Source organism: Prionailurus bengalensis, chromosome B1 (genome assembly GCF_016509475.1).
Source record: "Prionailurus bengalensis isolate Pbe53 chromosome B1, Fcat_Pben_1.1_paternal_pri, whole genome shotgun sequence".
NCBI classification, from domain to species: Eukaryota; Metazoa; Chordata; class Mammalia; order Carnivora; family Felidae; genus Prionailurus; species Prionailurus bengalensis.
Window position 1 is genome coordinate 134,796,028 of NC_057344.1, and position 9,228 is coordinate 134,805,255.

Here is a 9,228-nt window from a genome sequence, read left to right on the forward strand (position 1 = left end):
GCACATTTTACATATGATAGACAAAACCAAGCTGCCCTCTAAAGAAGTAGTACCAATTAGTCATCCCAATACAGGTGGAAAGTTTGATAGCTCATTTTGTTTCCCCACACCCTCACCAATATGACATTATCAAACTTTATTGATCTTTTCCAATCTAATAGGTACAGAATGCTGTCACATTACAAGTATAGTTTTCATTCTCATATGAGTATTTTTTGTATGCTTACAAGCCATTTTGTTTTCTATTACAAAAAATATTCTTCCATTTTTTTCTTCTAGACTTTCATGGCTTTGTTTTTCACATTTTATTTTTTGATCTGTATGGAATCTATTTTGGTGATAGCAGCAGATACCCACTTGCCTCCCAAATCTTAAAAGAATTTGTTAATTTTGCTACATAGAATACAAAGCTTCTAGATAGTAATGAAAACAACAATGAATACAAAATTTACAAAAGGAGAAATTCAGAAAAGCAATGAATATTTGAAAATAAACTGTATACAGTTTATACACTGTTGTCTATATACAACTGTATAAAGAAAAAAATAAAAATGAAATTATCTACAAGTATCAAATTATCTACAAGTATCAAATCAAAGACTTATACTATCTGGTATTGGTGAAAACATGTGAAATAGATACCATCCCATGATTGTTTGGTAGGATTACAGTTTCACTTGTTCCATTTGGGAGTGTAGTTGCATTTTCTTTCATAATATATAATGTTTATACCCATTTGCTGATTCCACTTAGGACATTTGTCCTAAATATTTACATATATAACCAGAGATATGATCAAGAATATTCACTGCAGTATTGTTGGTAGTCATAAATTTAAAAACAGAACAAATGTCCATAATAGCAGAATGATTAAATAAAATACAGCCACCCATATATATTATCCAGTGACAAAATAAAAAATAATATGATTTCCATTAAAAAATACATCTATCTATGTATACTGCAAAATTTATACTGACAGTTTCTCTGAGGATTAGAATTACATAAACATTGCATTTCTGAAAGGTTTTTATTTAAAATCTTTACAACATGTGTGTGTTACTTTTGTTAGAAAAGGTCTAGGGTATTAAGAAGACAAACTGCCAGATATAAAATAAAATAAGTCATGGGGATGTAATGTATAGCATTGGGGCTATAGCTAATAACAATGTATCATATATTTGAGAGTTGCTGAGAGTAGATCTTAAAAGTTTTCATCATAAGAAAAAAAACTTTTCTATAAATTAATTAAATTTAAATTAAATTAAAAAAAATTCTGTTCCTCTGTGCTAGTAGCCACATTTCAAGTGCTCACTAGCCAGCCTTGTGTGGCTACTGGCTCCTGAATGACACAGCACAGATGCGCAGAACATTTCCATCATTACTGTAAGTCCTATTGGACAATGCTACTTTAGAGGCTAGCATAGCTGATTTTTCTCTTAAAGACTAAATAAAAATTATTTCTCTTTTGCCAGCTTCTATAAATAAACAAAAAGGTCAGCAGATTATCACTACTAACATAAAGAAATTAAACAGCTGGACTTAACACAGATATAATTGGGCTCCCAAGTGGTTCATGGACCTCAGAATATTCATCATTTAGAGACCAAACTTGTGTCTCACTTTAAGTCAGGAATATTTTATGTGGACCCATGGATCATCCCTTAAGGATCCCTTAAGGATCATCCCTCCTTAAGACTGTATTCCAGATCTGTGTATTTGTGCATTTTTCTAGGGAAAGTATCTATACATTTCAGAAAGTTCAGAAAGGTAAATTTCATATCTTTCCAAAATGTTAAGATTGTGTGCTTGAAATGTCAATGGTTTTAAAACATCACCTTTACCTCAAAGGTTGAAATGAATTCTAGGCTAATCTAAATCTGTAAATAGCAATGTTTTCCCAGCTGGCTTCTTGTGTTCATCTCAATATGAAACATTTGTATTCTGGCTTGTACTAACTGTGTCAGTGTTTTTCTTCCTTTAAGCCCAGAAACATATTATTCTTTTTTGCTTACAGAGTAAGGACTGTGATGGGAACTTTGCCCAAGGGAGAAGCAGAAGCAAGATAAGTAATCCACCAAAACATGAGCAGGTAATTGGAGCACAAAGTCTGACAGTGCTTAAGGAAGACTTTGTGAGACAGTACTGACACTTCCAAGTGAACCAAGAATTAGCTGGGGAAAAATGCAGCAATGGAAACCAGATAGGACTACAATTACCCTCAGGTCCATTGAATAAACAGGTTATTTTCTTTTGGTAGTAGTTGAACTCTCTTTAGAATGTGAGAATTCCCCTAGGATGTAGAGTTACATGACAGCAATGGCACAGATAACTCTAAACATTGGGAGGCAGCCTGGTAGCTCAGTACTATGAAAGAGCATAGCATTTGCACTCAAAAGACCCAAGTACAAACCTTGGCAAGTCTCCTCACTTCTCTGAGTGTCATTTTCCTCATTTATAAAGAGAAGGAAATAAGAATAGCAGGTATGTTCTGCACATAATAGCCTGTAATGTTATTTCAGTATTCAGCAGTATTTCATGGAATATTTGTAAACTTTAAAGTGCTATTTAAGAAAATCAAACAACAATAACAACAAAAGCTATGCAGACTTTCTTGGAATTAGTGTTTTAGACTTATTGAGAAAAAAGGTTTTTAAATAATCTCATTCTGAAGAGAAACTTTAAAAATTTTTTTTTTATTTTTTAAAATTTATATCCAAATTAGCATATAGTGCAACAATGATTTCAGGAGTAGATTCCTTAGTGAGAAACTTTTTAAAAAACTGTTTATTTATTTTTGAGAGAGAGCGAGAGAGAGCGCTAGTGAGTGAGGGGCAGAGAGATGGAGACACAGAATCTGAGCTGTCAGCAAAGAGCCTGATGTGGGGCTCAAACTCATAAGCCATGAGATCATGACCTGAGCCACAGTTGGACGTTTAACCAAATGAGCCACCCAGGCGACCCTGAAGAGAAACTTAAAAAAAAAAAAAAAAAAAAAAATCAGGTACCAGTGCTAGATACTCTTATAAAAGGTTCATTCAGAAAATTTTAATTGTGGTACTGCTGTAACAAATTTTCTTTACCAACAAGACTCTAAGCTCTTTTCCAGTTTCCCCCCTACTGGCCCCCAGTTGACCAGGGTTTGTCAGTTACTCTGATTAGGGCTGGCGGTGTGTTAGGCTAAAAACATTCACCTACTCCTGCTTGATTTGCCTGCTGCTGCCTAATGGCTCTGCTTGAGCCCAAATGTTTCCTGAGTGCCTCAGCTAGAAATCCTCACTTTCAGGAGTTAAACTGCAAGGGTGTTAACTTTAGAAGGTAGAAGTAAAAACTCACTTTACCTTTCAGCTTTCTCTCTTCGCACATTAGTATAGATTGGTTTATCAGATTAGGGTAGTTGTCACTTTAAACCCTGAGGGCGAGAGATACTCGGGAGGCAAATTTTAATTAGCTTGAAGGGGAAGAAGAAAAGAGGGAAGCTAGTTTCGGTGAGTGGAAGAGAGGGAGAGAAGAATTTGGTGGGGGGAGAGGTGTGTGGTATGAGGGTGGCCCGCAGGGCTGATGATACCAAGGGAGGGGATCAGGGAAGTATGTGTAGTACTAAAGGGGTGTGGCACTGAACTCAAACTGCCAATTCACAATTTTTACTAGGGCTGGTCCTGTCTCTGACTCATTTCTACTACTTGTCCTGGCAAGTTATGTAACTGCCTGTTCAGTTTGGTTGAAGGGAGTATGGCAAATAAGCACAACTCTTTTGTTGTTTGAAAGGAAGCCAGGTTTGAGCATACACAAAGTAACTTAATATGAACACACTGTCATCTAAACCTGACCTATAGGGCCTTGCCTTAGGGTTCATGACTGCTAACCTTGATTTTCTTAAGTGTTCCCAGAAATGGACACCAAATCAGAAGTGAAGCTTTCTAGTTTATGTTCTGTTTTAAAGAGGGTGATTTCACACTGTCCCATGGGAGTGAGCTGCTGTGCAAGAAAGTTGATCATTAAAGGCTTTGTTAGGCAGAGCTGGAGTGTTTAATAAAACAAAGCATCACTTCGCAAAAAATTTCTTAGCAGTTGATTGATTTTTACGTTTTCTCGTATAATGTCTAATACAAAACTTAGGAGGAAAAATAGTCTTATCTACAAACACTAATTATCGATTTACAGCCAAATCCAGAGTTAGAATACTCATATAAACAGGAGAAATGCCACATTTTACAACCACATGAAGAGAGGAAATTTGTCTTACTTGGAGAGTTGAAGCTGTTAAGATTAGTAGTTCTTTAGTTCACCTTAAAGTAGAGAACTATTAAAAATTATACATATGTAAATTAAGTATTTTATTTTTACCCAAAACCTATCATTATACATTCATTAGCCAATCTTTTGATGTTGGGCCAAGGTTTTTCAGACCATAAATCTGTGGTTGAGAGTTGTAGGTTGTCTTTTTTACATAAACCTTTCCTAAATGCAAAATCTACAATTTTCTCTTTTGATTTTTATTAAAGGAAGCGTAGAACTTGAGGACACTACAGTTTTCTTACCTCTGGTAATTCGTGGCAGTAATTTGCTTTTTTATAGCATTCAACTTCATTTTTAAAAATTGTGTTAGCGGCGCCTGGATGGCTCAGTGAGTTCACCGTCTGACTTCGGCTCAGGTCATGATCTTGCCTTTCACGACTTTGAGCCCCACGTCCGGCTCTGTGCTGACAGCTTGGAGCCTGGAGCTCGCTTCAGAGTCTTTCTCTCTGTCTCTGTGCCCCTACCCTGCTCATGCTCTGTCTCTCTCTCTGTCTCTCAAAAATAAAGTAAAAAAACAAAAAAACCCCAAAAAACTGTGTTAAAGTATACATAATCTAAAACTCACTACTCTAAGTGTGTTTATAACTTTCAACTTAATTTTCACTTTGCACTTATACTTAATAAAGTGTATAAAAGTTAAATTATCTAAGTACATTAGCAAGAATAACTCACATTCAGAGTTTGGGAAACTAAAACAATTGATTTAAATTTTTTTTTAATGTTATTTATTTTTGAGAGAGAGAGAGAGCAGGAGAGGGACAGAGAGAGAAGGGACACAAAATCTGAAGCAGGCTCTGAGCTGTTAGCACAGAGCCTGATATAGGGTTCGAACTCAGGAACTGAAAGATTATAACCTGAGCCGAACTTGGATGCTTAACCAACTGAGCCACCCAGGCACCCCACAAAACAATTGAGTTTTATGTAAGTTTCATGAGGGCAGGATTTGAGTCTGTTTTATTCACTGCTGTGTCCCTCCCTCCTAGAATAGAGCCTGTCACAAAGTGGACACTCAGACACTATTAAAGGAATGAATCAACGGCTGCTGGTGGTTATAACTCATCTGGAGGAGGCAGAAATGTACAGGTATGCTATGATATAGCCCATTAGTAAACATTCAGCGGCCATGGACATCAGTCTGTGTGTTTTTATAGAGGGAATGGAGAACATCAGTTAATCCTGTAATGTGGTTTGACCAAGCGAAGGTAATTTAATAGAGCTATTTTATTTTGAAAAAATCCCCATGTAGCACTTAACACAGGATGTTATATCCAGCAAGTGTTCTGAAGATATTAATCTTTGTTGATTGTTGGTTCATCTCTTTATTCTTGGTATTCTACTGGGAGAAGGAGAGAGAAACGGGTGAGGATAAATGGTAGAGATATTAATATGCAAATATAGGGGCGCCTGGGTGGCTCAGTTGGTAAAGCTTCCGACTTCGGCTCAGGTCATGATCTCAAGGTCCGTGAGTCCAAGCCCCACGTTGAGCTCTGTGCTGACAGCTCAGAGCCTGGAGCCTGTTTCAGATTCTGTGTCTCCCTCTCTCTGACCCTCCCCTGTTCATGCTCTGTCTCTCCCTGTCTCAAAAATAAATAAAACATTAAAAAAAAATAAAACATTAAAAAAATTTTAAAAATATGCAAATATACAGTATACTCTTGGAGTGTGGAGGGGAAAAGGGATTTTTCTTACTCTCTCAAAACAGTTACTAAACTTTGCTGGTAATATGAACTCAAAGAGTAATGAACTCTATTCCCTTTGGTCAGAGAATATACTGTAATTACTCGGCTTTCAGTAAACATTCCTTTGCTTCATTATAGTTTGAATGATCCTCCATTTTCTTATTCAGTTCTCTTAATGGGAAGTCTTTCCAGTGCCACCAATGGCAACTCTAACTAAATGAAGGCTTACAGTATTTATCAGCCAAAAGCCTGTTAGCCAAAAATCACTGTGTTTAAAACTCTCACCAGCTTGGGCTATAGACTGGATGGATTCCAGTTACATAAATAACACAAATTGAGTCCTGTCTTCTCCCAGAGGACCCCTAGACTCCAGAAAATATGTTGTCTACCTCTCATACTTCTAGAAATCTCCAAGTAATGGTTTACATGTTCTCTCTAATGTTTGTCTTCGTTCTTGTGCTCAAACCTCTTCCTGAAAGTCTAATGCCTGAACATCACATGAAGGCACGTGCTTGCTCTTTCCGCTGTGGCCCATACCCTCCACGAGACAATGAATATCGGTGTCAAGGAGATTGTCTTCCAGTGTTCCCCAAAGCTGTCAGCAATGAGACAGAGCTGGGCTGGGCTCCTCTGCAGAAGTAAGGCACCATTGTGCAATATTTTGTCACATGGTTCTTGAAGTGGCACTGTTCATGTTCATTATATCACAATGTCTCTGTTGAAATTCACTGTTTTAAGTACATGAAAGTGAAGGGAGGTAGTCACCATGCCATGCCTTTCCCTTTACTGTCATCACCCTACACACATACTCATACATACTCTTTCCCTGGTCTTCAACCAAACATAAAAGTATTTCTGTGCATAAACTCTTCCAAATAGATGCTTTGAGAGACCACCAGCCCTCCTGTTCAGCAAATAGCCAGACTCTGGTAATCAGAATATTGCAGGAGAATGTGCTGGGGATAAGTACCATTCTTTTTCAGATAGAAGAAATATCTTCTAGTTAAAGGGTAATCCTTTGTTTTGGGTGTCTGACCATGTTTTTCTCAGTAGAATAGGGCAGTGCATCAGAAAGGCTATTAGCTCCAAGCAATAAAATATCTGATAAGTAGTGGCTTAATCAGATAGTGTTATTTTTTTCATAAAAAGCCAGGTGGTCCTCAAAAAATTAAAAATAGAACTTTATGACCAGCAATTGCACTACTAGGTATTTACCCAAGGGATACAGGTGTGCTATTTCAAAGGGACACATGCACCCCAATGTTTATAGCAGCACTATCAACAATAGCTGAAGTATGGAAAGAGCCCAAATGTCCATCGATGGATGAATGGATCAAGAAGATGTGGTATATACATATACAATGGAGTATTGCTCAACAATCAAAAAGAATGAAATCTTGCCATTTGCAACTATGTGGATGGAACTAGAGGGTATCATGCTAAGCGAAATTAGTCAGAGAAAGACAAATATAATATGACTTCACTCATATGAGGAATTTAAGAGACAAAACAGATGAACAGAAGGGAAGGGAAGCAAAAATAATATAAAACCAGGGGGGGGACAAAACATAAGAAAGTCTTAAATATAGACAATAAACAGAGTTGCTGAAGGGGTTATGGGAGGAGGGATGGGCTAAATGGGTAAGGGGCATTAAGGAAGAGCACTGGGTGTTATACATAGGGGATGAATCATTGGAATCTACGCCTGCAATCATTGTTGCACTATATGCTAACTAACTTGGATATAAATAAATAAATAAATAAATAAATAGGAACCAGGTGGTAAGCAACTGTTTCTGATGTCCAAGCCAGGGTCACTGCACTTCAGTTCTCTTTGCCTTCCTCTTCAAATTATGATAGGACCCTACAACCCAGCAATCACACTACTAGCTATTCATCTAAAGGTATAAAAATGCTGATACTAAGGGACACATGCACCTCAATGTTTATAGCAACACTATCAACAATAGCCAAATTGTGGAAAGAGCCCAAATGTCCATTGACTGGTGAATTGATAAAGAAGATGTAGTATATACACAACGCGTGCGCGCGCGCACACACACACACACACACACACACACTGCAGTATTACTCAGTGGTCAAAAAGAATGAAATCTTGTCATTTGTAACAATGTAGATGGAACTAGAGTGTATTTTGCTAAGCAAAATAAGTCAGTCAGAGAAAGACAAATATCATATGACTTTACTCATATGAAGAATTTAAGATACAAAACATAGGGGGAAGGGACGGAAAAATAAGATAAAAACAGAGAGGGAGGCAAACCATGAGGGAATCTTAAATACAGGGAACAAACTGAGGATTGCTGGAGGGGAGGTGAGTGGAGGGATGGGCTAAAAGGGTGATGGACATTAAGAAGGGCATTTGTTGAGATGAGCACTGGGTGTTGTATGTAAGTAATGAATCACTGGGTTCTACTCCTGAAACCAATACTACACTGCATATTAACTATCTTGACTTTAAATAATTAAAAAATCATAATAGGATGGCTGTAACTCCAGATATTCAATCCTCTTTCAAGACCAAATGAAGGATAGGAAATATGGAGTCAGCCTTGGCTGTTCTCTGTCTCTTTGTGTCTCTGTCTGTCTCTCTCTATGTATATATAATTGTGTGTGTGTGTGTGTGTGTGTGTGTGTGTGTGTATAAAATTAAAAGCTTTTCCTAAAAGACTTTACTCTTTTCGCCTACATATTAGTGGCCAAAATTGTGTCCAGCTAAATACAAGGAAAGCAAGGAAGCAAGTACTTAGCTTTTCTTGTCTAGCAAAGGCAGGCATGGGAAACAGGGTTTGGAAATGAATACTGGATTACTAAGGCAATCATTAGTATCTTCTGTGTTAGTATCCCCAGCATGGGTGTACTACAGGCAGTTTGGTTCAGTGGCTGGTAAGAATAGGTTGAACAGGTTATACGGATGTAGTAATAATAAGTTTTCTATGAATCTTTAAGTAAACAAGTAAGAACTTTAAAAGCATTTCAATTTAAAACAAATTTTAAATAAATTAAAAAATTACAATAATGTTTTCATAAAATAATTTTCTTTATATCACTTCAACAATTATATTAATAACATGTTCAACTATAACCACAGTAGTAAGATAAAAATATAAATATAGTTATCAACTAAATGCAAAAATCTGATAAAAGGTTATATTAGTATCATTGGTTTCTCAGTTACTATAGAAAATTTGTTATCAAATTACTCATCTTTACAGGTCCATTGATTTAG